Raw genomic sequence first — 11,298 nt, 5'->3', positions numbered from 1 at the left:
AGAAATGTTGTTACTCCGAGGGTTGTGAATCTTTGGAATTCTGTACCCCAGAGGGCTGTGGAAGCTCAGTCATTGAGTATGTTTCAAGCAGAGATTGACAGATTTCTAAATACAAATGTCATAAGGGAATATGAGGAAAGCGTGGGGAAAAGGGCATTGAAGTGGATGATCAGCCATGATCATGTTGAATGGTGGGGCAGGCTCGATGTGCTGAATGGCCGACTCCTGCTCCTATGTTCCTATGTTCCCAACTCCACATTATCGATGAGACACAGCCTCAGGCCGACTTGTCGGGTGTTGCAAACAGATAACACTGCTTCTGATCTTCACCAGAACAGAGAGTCAGATGTAAAATTGATCATCAAACAGACTGTGAGAGAATACAACAGAATAAAACACATGGAGAGACACTGTGGAATAACAAATAGATTTGATTGGAATGTTGAATTATGATTGGAATGGATAAAACAGCAGATTAAATTGGGACAGAAAAGAGAAACTGATGGGAAGAAGGAAGAAAGGAAAGGATGGATCTGTTCACTTTTTTCAGTTTTTTCACTGGTCCATAAAAGCTGGATTTAAAAAGATGCAAAAAACAGAGAATTTCACCAAAAAGGGAGATTAAATGCTGCCGAAACCTTGGATCGAAGGATGCCCCAACAGATCACCTGTTTAACTGTCTCCTCACTGGGGGATTTCAATCATTGAGCAATATTATTCTCTCCTTTTCTTTTGTTAAATGAAACCACTACTGTCACTTGGAGTTAATATCACTGTGTTCCAACTCCTGAATAATAAAATTGTGAGTTTCGTGATATTTTCTGGATACATTTCCTGCTGAAAGAACTAAGAACTCTTTTCTAATTTACACAATACTATATACACACTCATCAAGCCTCCGAAACTCGCATCCTTGGTGCTGCTCTCTCCTCCCAAACCTCATCTCATGTGACTGTTACATCATCACTCTGATTGTGGGAGGGGTTAATCCCACTTCTCTTCAGCATTAACCCTTTACATCCTCATACTGCACTGTCTGTCCAAAAAAATCGGTGGAGGGAACTTGAATTATCAAAACAGCAACAGCTGCCAGTTGAAAATCAACTCCACCCATCAGAGAGAGACTGTCAGAGAACTTCCTGCATCCAGTCCTGACCCTGTCACATGAAGCAGCTGCTCACCCAGACCCCACTCTCATCAACACTGAACATTTTTACTGAGACCCTTCAAATACTGTTTATAAAAGTCAGGAAAGATCAAAGTTCACACAGTTGTATTAAATACAACAAAGTTTAATATCTTCTCACCGTTTCTCGGTTACCACATGAGACTTCGGTTTTCTTATTGGTTCCTTTGATTTTTCTTGTTCCTGACTGACAGATATTCCAAACCTCAGATAAACCCTCCCACTTGCGTCATGTCCCAGTCTCGGTTAAAAGCAACACATAATGACACAAACACTCTCCTTCAGTGAGATTAATATCAAGCTGTTTTCCAGGTTGAATTGAACTGTGAACAAATTGATGTCAAAGAAGTTACCTTTGATGTATCAGCACTGAAATTCTGTACAAGGAGGAACAGCCATTCCATTCTCATATCCTTCACAAAGGCTGTTTTTTTATGCGATTGAAATTCATCAAGTATTTTGAATTAAAGTTCACAAGACACAGATGTCAATGTTGATAATGAAACTTTTCAAGCATGTTGCTACTGTGAAATAAGGCTCTGCTGGGAATTGAACCCAGGATCTCTTGTTTACTAGACAGGTGTTTTAACTAACTAAGCTACAAAGCCAGATCACGAACGTGTGTGCAATTGAAATCAGAGGAAGGCCTTGTAGATAGTGGGCAGGCTTTGGCGAGTCAAGAGCTGAGTTCGTCACGGCAGTGTTCCCAGCCTCTGACTCGCTCTTGTAGTTGTAGCTGTAGTTGTAATTGTAATCGGCAACCGTCCGTCTCGGAAGACGATGGGCTGCACCCGGGGTGTACGTCACTTCTGTGTGAAACATCGTTTGTTGTGGCTGGAGAGGACGACTCGTGAGTGACGATCCCTTCCTCAGCTGGTACAGATGAATATCATTGGCCCGAGGTCGACGGATAATTTTTCCTTCCTCTGAGCTCTCTTTCCCACCATCTGGTCATTTCTTTTGTCCTCTGCTTTTCCCATGGTCTTCCTGAATGCCTTTCTCCAGGAATTCCAGTCAGCAGGAAGGACTTCCCATGCATCGACTCCAATCCCAGTCAGCTTGAGATCTCGCTTTGCAGATGTCCTTGTATCACAGACGTGGGTGACCTGTTGGTCTCGTGCTGATAGCAAGCTCACCAAAGAGCATGTCTTTGGCAAAGCGACCGTCATCCATTCAGCACACATGACCCAGTCAACAGAGTCACTGCTGACTCAAGAGGGCAAACATGCTGCAGATCCCTGCACGCTGGTGTACTTCTGCATTCGGCACTCTGTCCTGCCAGGAGATGCCCAATATCCATCTGAGACAGCGGAGGTGGAAGCTGTTCAGCTGCTTTTCTTGGCTTGCATAAGTTGTTGATGCTTCTCCACTAGAAAGGAGGGTGCTGAGAACACAAGCCTGGTACACGCGGAGTTTTGTATTTTCGATCAGTTTGCTGTCGGTTCACACTCGTCTTCTCAACTTTGACATGACAGCTGCAGCATTGACAATCCTGGTGCTGATTTCAGTATCAAGGGCCAGATTGCTGGTGATTGTTGATCGAAGGTCTGTGAAGCTGTTGACAACCTCCAAAGGGAGGCTGTCGATGTTAATGGAAGGTGGAGTCTCTACGTCCTGGCCCATAACTTTGATCTTCCTGATGCTGATCGTCAGTCCAAACTCCTTGCAGGCCAGGGAGAACCGATATACAAGCTGCTGTTAATGAACTTCATTATGGGATGTCAGCACAGCTTCATCAGCAAAGAGCAACTCACAGACCAAGAACTGACTCATTTTGGTCTTGGTGCGCAGTCTTGCCAAGATGAACAGCTTGTCATCAGCTCTGGTATGCAGGTGGACACCCCCATCTGAGTCACTGAAAGTTTAAAATAGCAGCATGGAGAAGAATATGCCAATTGTAAAGGATGTGAGCTGTGAGGAGGTTACAAGGAGGCTTCCAGGGGACTTGGACAGGATAAGTGAATGAAATGACAGATGGAATATAATGTGAATAAGTGTGAAGTTATCCATTTTGGTAGAATAAACAGAAAGACAGAATATTTCTTAAATGGTGAGAGGTTGGGAAGTGTTGATGTCCAAAGGGACCTGGGTGTCCTTGTTCATGAGACACTAAAAGCTCGCATGCAGGTGCAGCAATCAATTAGGAAGGCAAATGGTATGTTGGCCTTAACACGAGGGGTCATGAGTACAGGAATAAAGATGTCTTGCTGCAATTGTATAGAGCCTTGGTGAGATCCTGCTGGAGTATTGTGCACAGTTTTGGTTTCCTTATCTAAGGAAGGATATACTTGCCACAGAGGGAGTGCAACGGAGGGTCACCAGACTAATCCCTGGGATGGTGGGATTGTCTTCTGAGGAAACGGGGCTTGTATTCCTTAAAGTTTCATTTAAAAGGCCATTTAAAACTGAGATAGGGTGGAATTTCTTCACTCAGAGGGTGGTGAATCTTTGGAATTCTCTACCTCAGGGGTTTGTGAAAGTTCAATCACTGAGCATGTTCAGGACAGAAATTGATAGAAATCTTGATACTCATGACATCAAGGGATATGGGGAGAGCGCGGGAAAGTGGTGTTGAGGGAGATGATCAACAAGGATGAAATTGAATGACAGATCAGGCTCGACAGGGTAAACTGCCTCCTCCTACGTTCCGAAGAGAGTTTGCACCAGGACACAGCCCTGTTTTACCCCACTGCTGATCGTGAAAGTGTCTGATGTTGCTCCATTGTAACTGACGGAACTGTGCATGTTCTCGTGGAAAGAAGAGATGACGCCCAAGAGTTCAGGAGGGCAGCCTAGTTTCCACAGCAGTTTGAAGAGTCCGTCTCTGCAAACAAGATCGAAGGCCTTGGTGATGTCTATAAAGACAATGTAGAGTGGTCTGTACTGTTCACAGTACTTCTCCTGTAACTGCCGAAGTGAGAAAATCATGTCGACTGTCGATCTACCAGCTCTGAAGCTGCACTGAGACTCAGGATAGATGTGATGTCAGGGTCTGCAATCTGGTCAGAGCAATGCGAGCAAAGACCTTCCCCACAATACTTAGCAAGCAGATGCCTCGCTAATTGCTGCAGTCACTGCGATTGCCTTTATTGTTGCACAAGGTGACAATGTTTGCATCACGCATGTTGAGAGGCGCAGATCTCCCCTTCCAACAGAGACACAGAAGTTCATGGGGATGCTGCAGCAGAGCTGCTTTTCCACTTTTGATGATTCCAGGTGGAATATCATCATTTCCCAGGGCTTTACCACTGGCAAGACGGTCAATGGCGTTGTTGAGCTCCATGGTGGTGTCGCTGTCCAGCTCCTCCATGACAGGGAAGTCTGGAATGGTGCTGAGAGCTACTTCAATGACAATGTTCTCCGTTATGTAGAGTTCAAGGTAATGCTCCACTCACCTTTCCATCTGCTTGTTAGGTTCAGTGATGATCACCCCTGTCTTTGTCTTCAAAGGTGTTGATTTAGTTACTGCTGCTCCCATTGCTTTCATAATTTTTTTTTTATTCATTCATGTGATGTGATCATCACTGGCTAAGCCAGCATTTATTGCACATCCCTCATTTCCCATGAGAAGGTGGTGGTGAGCTGCCTTCTTGAACCGCTGCAGTCTGTGTGAGGTAGGTACACCCACAGTGCTGTTAGGAAGGGAGTTCCAGGATTTTGACCCAGCAACAGTGAAGGAAAGGCCAAGTCACGATAGTGTGTGGCTTGGAGGGGAACTTGCAGGTGGTGGTGTTCCCATGAATTTGCTGCCCTTGTCCTTCTAGTTGGTAGAGGTTGCGGGTATGGAAGGTGCTGTCTAAGGAACCTTGGTGTGTTGAATTCCTTCATATGTCCCTCTAGCATCCCCCAGATTCAGTGGCAGTTTGTATGCTGTTGCAGAGTTTTAACCAGTATTGATTGGTGCAGTGCTGAGCAGTCTGCAGAGACTTGTTTCTGGCAGCTCTGAGAGCGTCTAGAGTTTGTTTGCTGGTGACTTGTTTGTAGTTCATGAGGACTCTCTTCTTAGTTGCAGTAACTGACTCCATTTCAGTCCAATAAGCCTCAAACCAGTGAGCATTCCTCCCATCTCTTTTCCTATACACAGCGAGTGCAGAGTTATAGATGGTGGCATGCAGATGATTCCACTTTGATACCACACTGAGGCCTTGGGCGTTTTCTGAAAGAGCCTGATCGAGGATGTTGAGGAACTCCTGGGTCCTTTCTGGATCAGTGGTTCGGCAAGTGTTGATCCGAGAACGACCTTTCTTCTTGGATGGGTGAAGCTTTCTTGGCTGAAGCCTGACCTTGCTACACACCAGGGAGTGGTCAGTGTCTCAATCAGCGCTATGATAGCTGCGTGTGATGAGGACACTGCTGAGGGTGGTACGTCTGGTGATGATAAGGTCTAGCTGGTGCCAGTGGCATGATCTCGGATGTCTCCAGGACACCTTGTGGCACAGCTTGACCTGGAAATAGCTGTTCGTCACACAGAGTCCATGGTGACAGCATAGCTCCAGAAACCTCCGTCCATTTTCGTTCATCTTGCTAATCCCCTGGTGCCCTATGCTCGTTGGCCAAGCTGTAGTCAGTACCCAAGCTTGCGTCGAAATCCCCGAGAAGATACAGTCCCTCAGTGCTGGGAATTCTACTGATGGCAGTGTCAAGTGTCTCATAGAATTGAACCTTGACATCTGGGGTGGAGGTGAGTGTCGGCACATAGATGCACATGAGATTAACTGGGCCCGCGCTTGTTGACAAGTGAAGAGTAAGAAGTCTCTCTGAGCCTACTGTGGGTGGTTCACTCATCACAAGTAGCATGTTATTTACTGTGAAACCCACTCCATGCTCACGAGTTGCCTCTTGGGCTTTCCCCTGCCAGAAGAAGGTGTAGTGTTTCTCTTTGAGGGATCCACTTTGAATGAGTCTAGTTTCTTGCAGCACAGCAATGTCCACATTGAGCCTTGTGAGTTCCTTGTCAATCACAGCTGTCTTGTGTGTGCTATCAACCTGCAGAAGGTTGTCGGTAAGGCCAGGACACATGGTCCTTACATTCCAGCTTGTGATGCGAAGCACTGGTGTCTTCTTTGTTGAGTTTGTCTTGCCTGGTGCATAGATTATCAATCCGCCAGTTGAGAGATATCTCTCGAAGCCGCAAGCACCCATTGAAGCAAGTAGGTCGTGGCAGGACAGCACCTAACTGACGGGGGGCTGCACAGCTTGGAGTAGGTGGTAGTTATCCATTGAGACGCGATGATCTCTCCCACTGTCAAAAGTAGCCCCTGGTGCTCATACTCTACACCAATTGAGTGAGAGCTTATAATCGGTAACTGTTTCTTCCCATGTTTTGCTAATGTTTAACCATGAAGATGGAGTGTCCTCTCCAGGGCACAGGCCTGGGCAAATAGTATGGAGACACTGAGCATCAGGACCCCCTCTCAGCATTGCTAGTATTGTCCAAAGGAAAGGAAAAAAACAGTACTATTTGGTACCAGCTCTGCTGTAGGAGTTGCTGGAAAACTACCTGATAAGTAACAGGTATGGGACTCCACTCCGGATTTACTGTCCAGGTTTACTCCCTAAGCCTTCTTCTCTCTCAAGACACCCACAGGGAAGTGAGACTTTTTGCCCATAGATGGGGCTCTGTTTCTTGGCATCAGGATGGAACCACACGCCAGTGGGCCTGCATGACATGCACAAGGATATCACACACTGCCCCATCCCTGTGACAGCTCAGAGAGATACCCTGATGATAATATACCCCACAGGAAAATCACAAACAGCCCCCTCCCTAGGACAGCTCAGGGTCAGACACTGCACACACTGCAACAACAGTGACATTACTGTATTAGTCGCTCCATTCTGAAAAACAAGGATTCACCCGACTTTATGCTTTCCGTCTCTCAGCCAATCTTGTATCCACGCTGCCACTGCCTCTTTAATCCCATCTGCTCAAATTTTGTTAACAAGTCTATTTTATGGTACTTTTTCAAACACAATTTTGAAGTGCAGACACACACCATCAACCTCACCACCCTGGTCAACTCTCTCTGAAACCTCATCAAAGAAATTAATTCATTAATTAATTCATACACAATCTTCTGTTAACCAATCTGTGCTGGCTGTCATTTATTAGCCCATGTTCTACCAAGTGCCAGTTAATTTTCTCCTGGATAATTGTCTCTAAAAGTTTCCCCACCACTGACATTAGACTAACTGGTCTGTAGTTCCTGGGTTTATCTCTCTTTTTAAACAGGGCTGTTAAATTAGCAATCCTTGCAGACTTATCTTTCAGTTCTGGAAAGTCTATTGTGGACAATCTCTTTGGGCATGACTTTAACCAATTAAAGCAACAGGATACTTGATTAATAAGTCCAGAACTTTTATTGAGAGTAAAATAGTACTTAATAATTGGAAGTAAAATTATCTTGAACAAACTTGGGGAATATAACTTTACAGCTCTAGCAGGTGTGTGGACTAGTCGAGCTTGGTCTCAGAGTGTCACGGTCCTCTTTGTCCAGCCTAGATCCCTCATCAGGTGGAGAACTTGGTCGATGATCTGAGCCTTTACCCCTGAGATCTTCTCGTGTTCCTGCACACTGAAACCTGACAAGATCCCTACTTTTAACCCCTGGATGGCCATCACACCACCATGTAAAATAATAATTGGTCTGAGCTGTTGTTACGTACATTTAATTAATGATGTCTTCCACTAACAGCCAACTGTCCTCAGAATCTCAGACATGAGTACAATGGAGTGGTTTCACACTGTCTCCCAATCTGATCTGAAACAAGTTTCCTATTCATTAAATCGAGACTCTTGAAAATGATGGAAATACTCAGCAGGTCTGGCAGCATCTGTGGAGAGAGAAACAGAGTGAACGTTTCAGATCTGTGATCTTTCATCAGAACTGGGCTGAAATTGTCTGAGGGACTGAGATTGTGGAATCATTTTCAGGGTCAAAAACATTGTACTCTGTAAGGATAGGAAGATGGTGATTATTAAGTATAGTGCAAGAATATAGATGCTTTGACATTATTTGAATCAACATTGATTTAAACTTTGTGCTCACGAAACCTATCTTTTGATCACAATGACATTGATAACAATGGAAAAAGCAACACATGCATTTCACGACCACAGGACTTTGTAAAGCCTTTTAAAGCCAATGAAGTACTTTCCAAGTGTAGTCACTGTCCAGTACAATACAATACCCTACAATAAGGATATTTCACATTCGAGTCACGCAAGTCCCAGGCAATGACCTTCTGAAACAAGAGAGAATCTAACCCTCTCCCCTTGACATTCAACAGCATTACGAGTGCTGAATCCCCCACTATGAACATCCTGGGGGTTACCATTGACCAGAAACTGAACTGCAGTAGTCATATAAATATCATGGCTACAAGAGCAGGTCAGACAGTAGGAATCCTGCGGCGAGTAACTCACCTCCTGACTCCCCAAAGCCTGTCCCCTATCTACAAGGCACAAGTCAGGAGTGTGATGCAATCCTCTCCATTGCCTGGATAGGTGCAGCTCCAACAGCACTCAAGAAGCTCAACGTCATCCAGGACAAAGCAGCCCACTTGATTGGCACCTCATTCACAAAATTCACTCTCTCCATCACCAACGCACAGTGGTAGCAGTGTGTACCATCCACAAGATGCACTGCAGCAAGGCAGCAAGCCTCCTTACACAGCACCTTCCAAACCCGTGACTTCTACTACCTAGAAGGACAAGGGCAGCAGATGCATGGGAACACCATCACCTGCAAGTTCCCCTCTGAGCCACACACCATCCTGGAATTGGAACTATATCACCGTTCCTTCACTGTGGCTGGGTCAAAATCCTGGAACTCCCTTCCTAACAGCACCACATCGACTGCAGTGGTTCAAGAAGGCAGCTCACCACCACCTTCTCGAGGGAATTAGGGATGGGCAATAAGTGCAATAAATAAAAATAAAATCAATAAAAAATGACAATATCCTGTAATCCCCAAAAGTAGAAAATACATATGAAAATGAAAATATAATAAAACACAGTCAGCATGGATTTCACAAAGAAAGACTTGATTAAACTTATCTTTGAAGAATCAACAGCAAGAGCAATACAGCAGATGTAGAAGAGTTTAAGTTAATAAAACCTCATCCTTTTAAGTGCTTGAACCAACAAATTGTGGGTTAACAAACAAGCACACTAACTGACAGAGCTGGGTGTTGTGCTTTCTAGATTACCCGAAAGCAGGGTGTCAATGAGTTAAATCTTCAGGTTGCTGCAACCAGAATAGCCATTGTCCACGATCAGTTTTACTGTCACAAATAAAGCGTGGAACATTCATTGAGAATCTATAGAAACAGTCTGGTCCTGCACACTGCAAACACATCCATGTCATCACCAACCAGCTCTCCTCCAATAGATGCAGTTATTTGACTTTTCCCCATTAGCTCCATGGAATTAATTTTGAAAGATTTTAAATTCCAAGAAGCTTTGTGAAGAAATCATTCCCTGGCCACAGTGGAGAGAGCATTGAAAATAAAACAGTAGACTATCAGGTAACACAGAGAATGCTCATCAGCTAATCTATAATTGCTTAGTTTTCTTACTTTTGCTCTTATTATTCGGTTTTTCATCCTTTTCAGTTCCTGACTCCGGATATTATTGTGATTAAATGTGAAAAGATACACTGTGTCTCAGCCCCGGTATATTGGCTCTTTCTCTGTGCAGTGCTGTGTGCACTCAGATACTGACAGTGTCTCTCCCTCCCTCAACTTTCCAGCCCTGACGGTGCAGAAAGCGCTGCTCAAAGTTACACATTCTGACTGTTTGCAGTTGATTAGTTAGAGATTATTAACGTATCCTTCTGCAGCGCTGCCTCGGTTAATAACAGCAGATCGAAGTCACATTTCAGATACAGAAACAGATGCATCAATTATTCACTCTTTCCCAGAGTGAGTGAGGCCGGGACAAGCAGCAACATTCCGGCCCCACACTCTGCAATTACCCAGCACCAGCGGAAAGCAGTGAATACAGATTCAATCAGTGGGTTAATGTCCATTACAGGGATGCAAGATTCCACGGCCCAGGACAAACATCCCCATACACCGAGAACAAGCTCAGGAAAACCCGGGGGAGTTAATATCCCAATCACTGAGCATTCCAGTAACATTGAACAAGCTCCTGAACTGAGTGAACCTTTCAAAGGACAGAAGTGATGACGAGGTCAAAAAGGTCTGAACAGTTGAGGTGACTGAGCGGTTTCAGCTTCTCTGTTCAGGTTGCAGCTTTCACTGGAGGCATGTGTTTAAATCCCACTTCTGACAACTTGATTTTCAGTTACTTTGCAGAGCTTCCTTGAAGGTTTGAGGTAGAGCAAATACTGAGGAACTGTTTCTAACTGCTGAACGGTCAGTAACCGAAGGTTACAGATTTAAAGTGACTCACAAAACCAGAAGGAACATGAGGAAAAATTCCTTTCTGCAACGTGTGGTTAGGATTTCAGTTATGTGGATAGATTGGAGAAGCTGGGGTTGTTCTCCTTCGAGAGAAGATTTGATAGAGGTGTTCACAATCATGAGGGGTCGTGACAGATCCGATAGAGAGAAACTGTTGGTAGAAGGATTGAGACTCAGGTAAAAGCTGTGGCTCAGTTGGTCACACTCACCTCGAAATCACAAGCTTCTGGGTTCAGATTGCACAGCTGACACTCCAGTGCAGCACTGAGGGTGTTGAAGGTGCTGCCTTTCAGGTGTGATGTTAAACCAAGACCTGGTCTGCATGTTTGGGTGAATGTAAAAGATCCCATGCTGCAATTTCAAACAAGTGAAGATCAATTCTCCCTGGTGTTGTGATCAATATTTGCCCCTCAATCAGATCAGTTGGTCATTATCACATTGCTGTTTGTGGGTATTAGCTGCTGCATTTCTGACATTACAACAGTGATTACACTTCAAAAGTATTTCATTGTTTACAAAGTGCTTTGATATATCCAGTGGTCTTGAAAGGTGCTATATAAATGCAAGTCTTTTCTTTCTTTATCACAACACATTGCAGTGTAAAAAATGGTTCCTCATGTCACCTCTGGTTCTTCTGCCAATCACCTGATATCTGTGTCCTCTGCTTACTGACCCTTTTACCA

At 44.6% G+C, this 11,298-nt stretch overlaps 1 non-coding gene across 1 annotated transcript; it reads right to left on the bottom strand.

Annotated features, from left to right (window-relative positions):
• Positions 1 to 1,720: 1,720 nt before the first annotated feature.
• On the bottom strand, positions 1,721 to 1,794 carry trnat-agu (transfer RNA threonine (anticodon AGU)). The gene has a single exon. It is a non-coding gene; the product is annotated as a tRNA-Thr (tRNA).
• Between the last annotated feature and the right edge of the window lie 9,504 nt (positions 1,795 to 11,298).

The sequence above is a fragment of the Heterodontus francisci genome, unplaced genomic scaffold (genome assembly GCF_036365525.1).
Source record: "Heterodontus francisci isolate sHetFra1 unplaced genomic scaffold, sHetFra1.hap1 HAP1_SCAFFOLD_59, whole genome shotgun sequence".
In the NCBI taxonomy this organism is placed as follows: domain Eukaryota; kingdom Metazoa; phylum Chordata; class Chondrichthyes; order Heterodontiformes; family Heterodontidae; genus Heterodontus; species Heterodontus francisci.
Note: the sequence above shows the minus strand (reverse complement) of the source record. Positions and strands in the feature narration are given on the sequence as shown.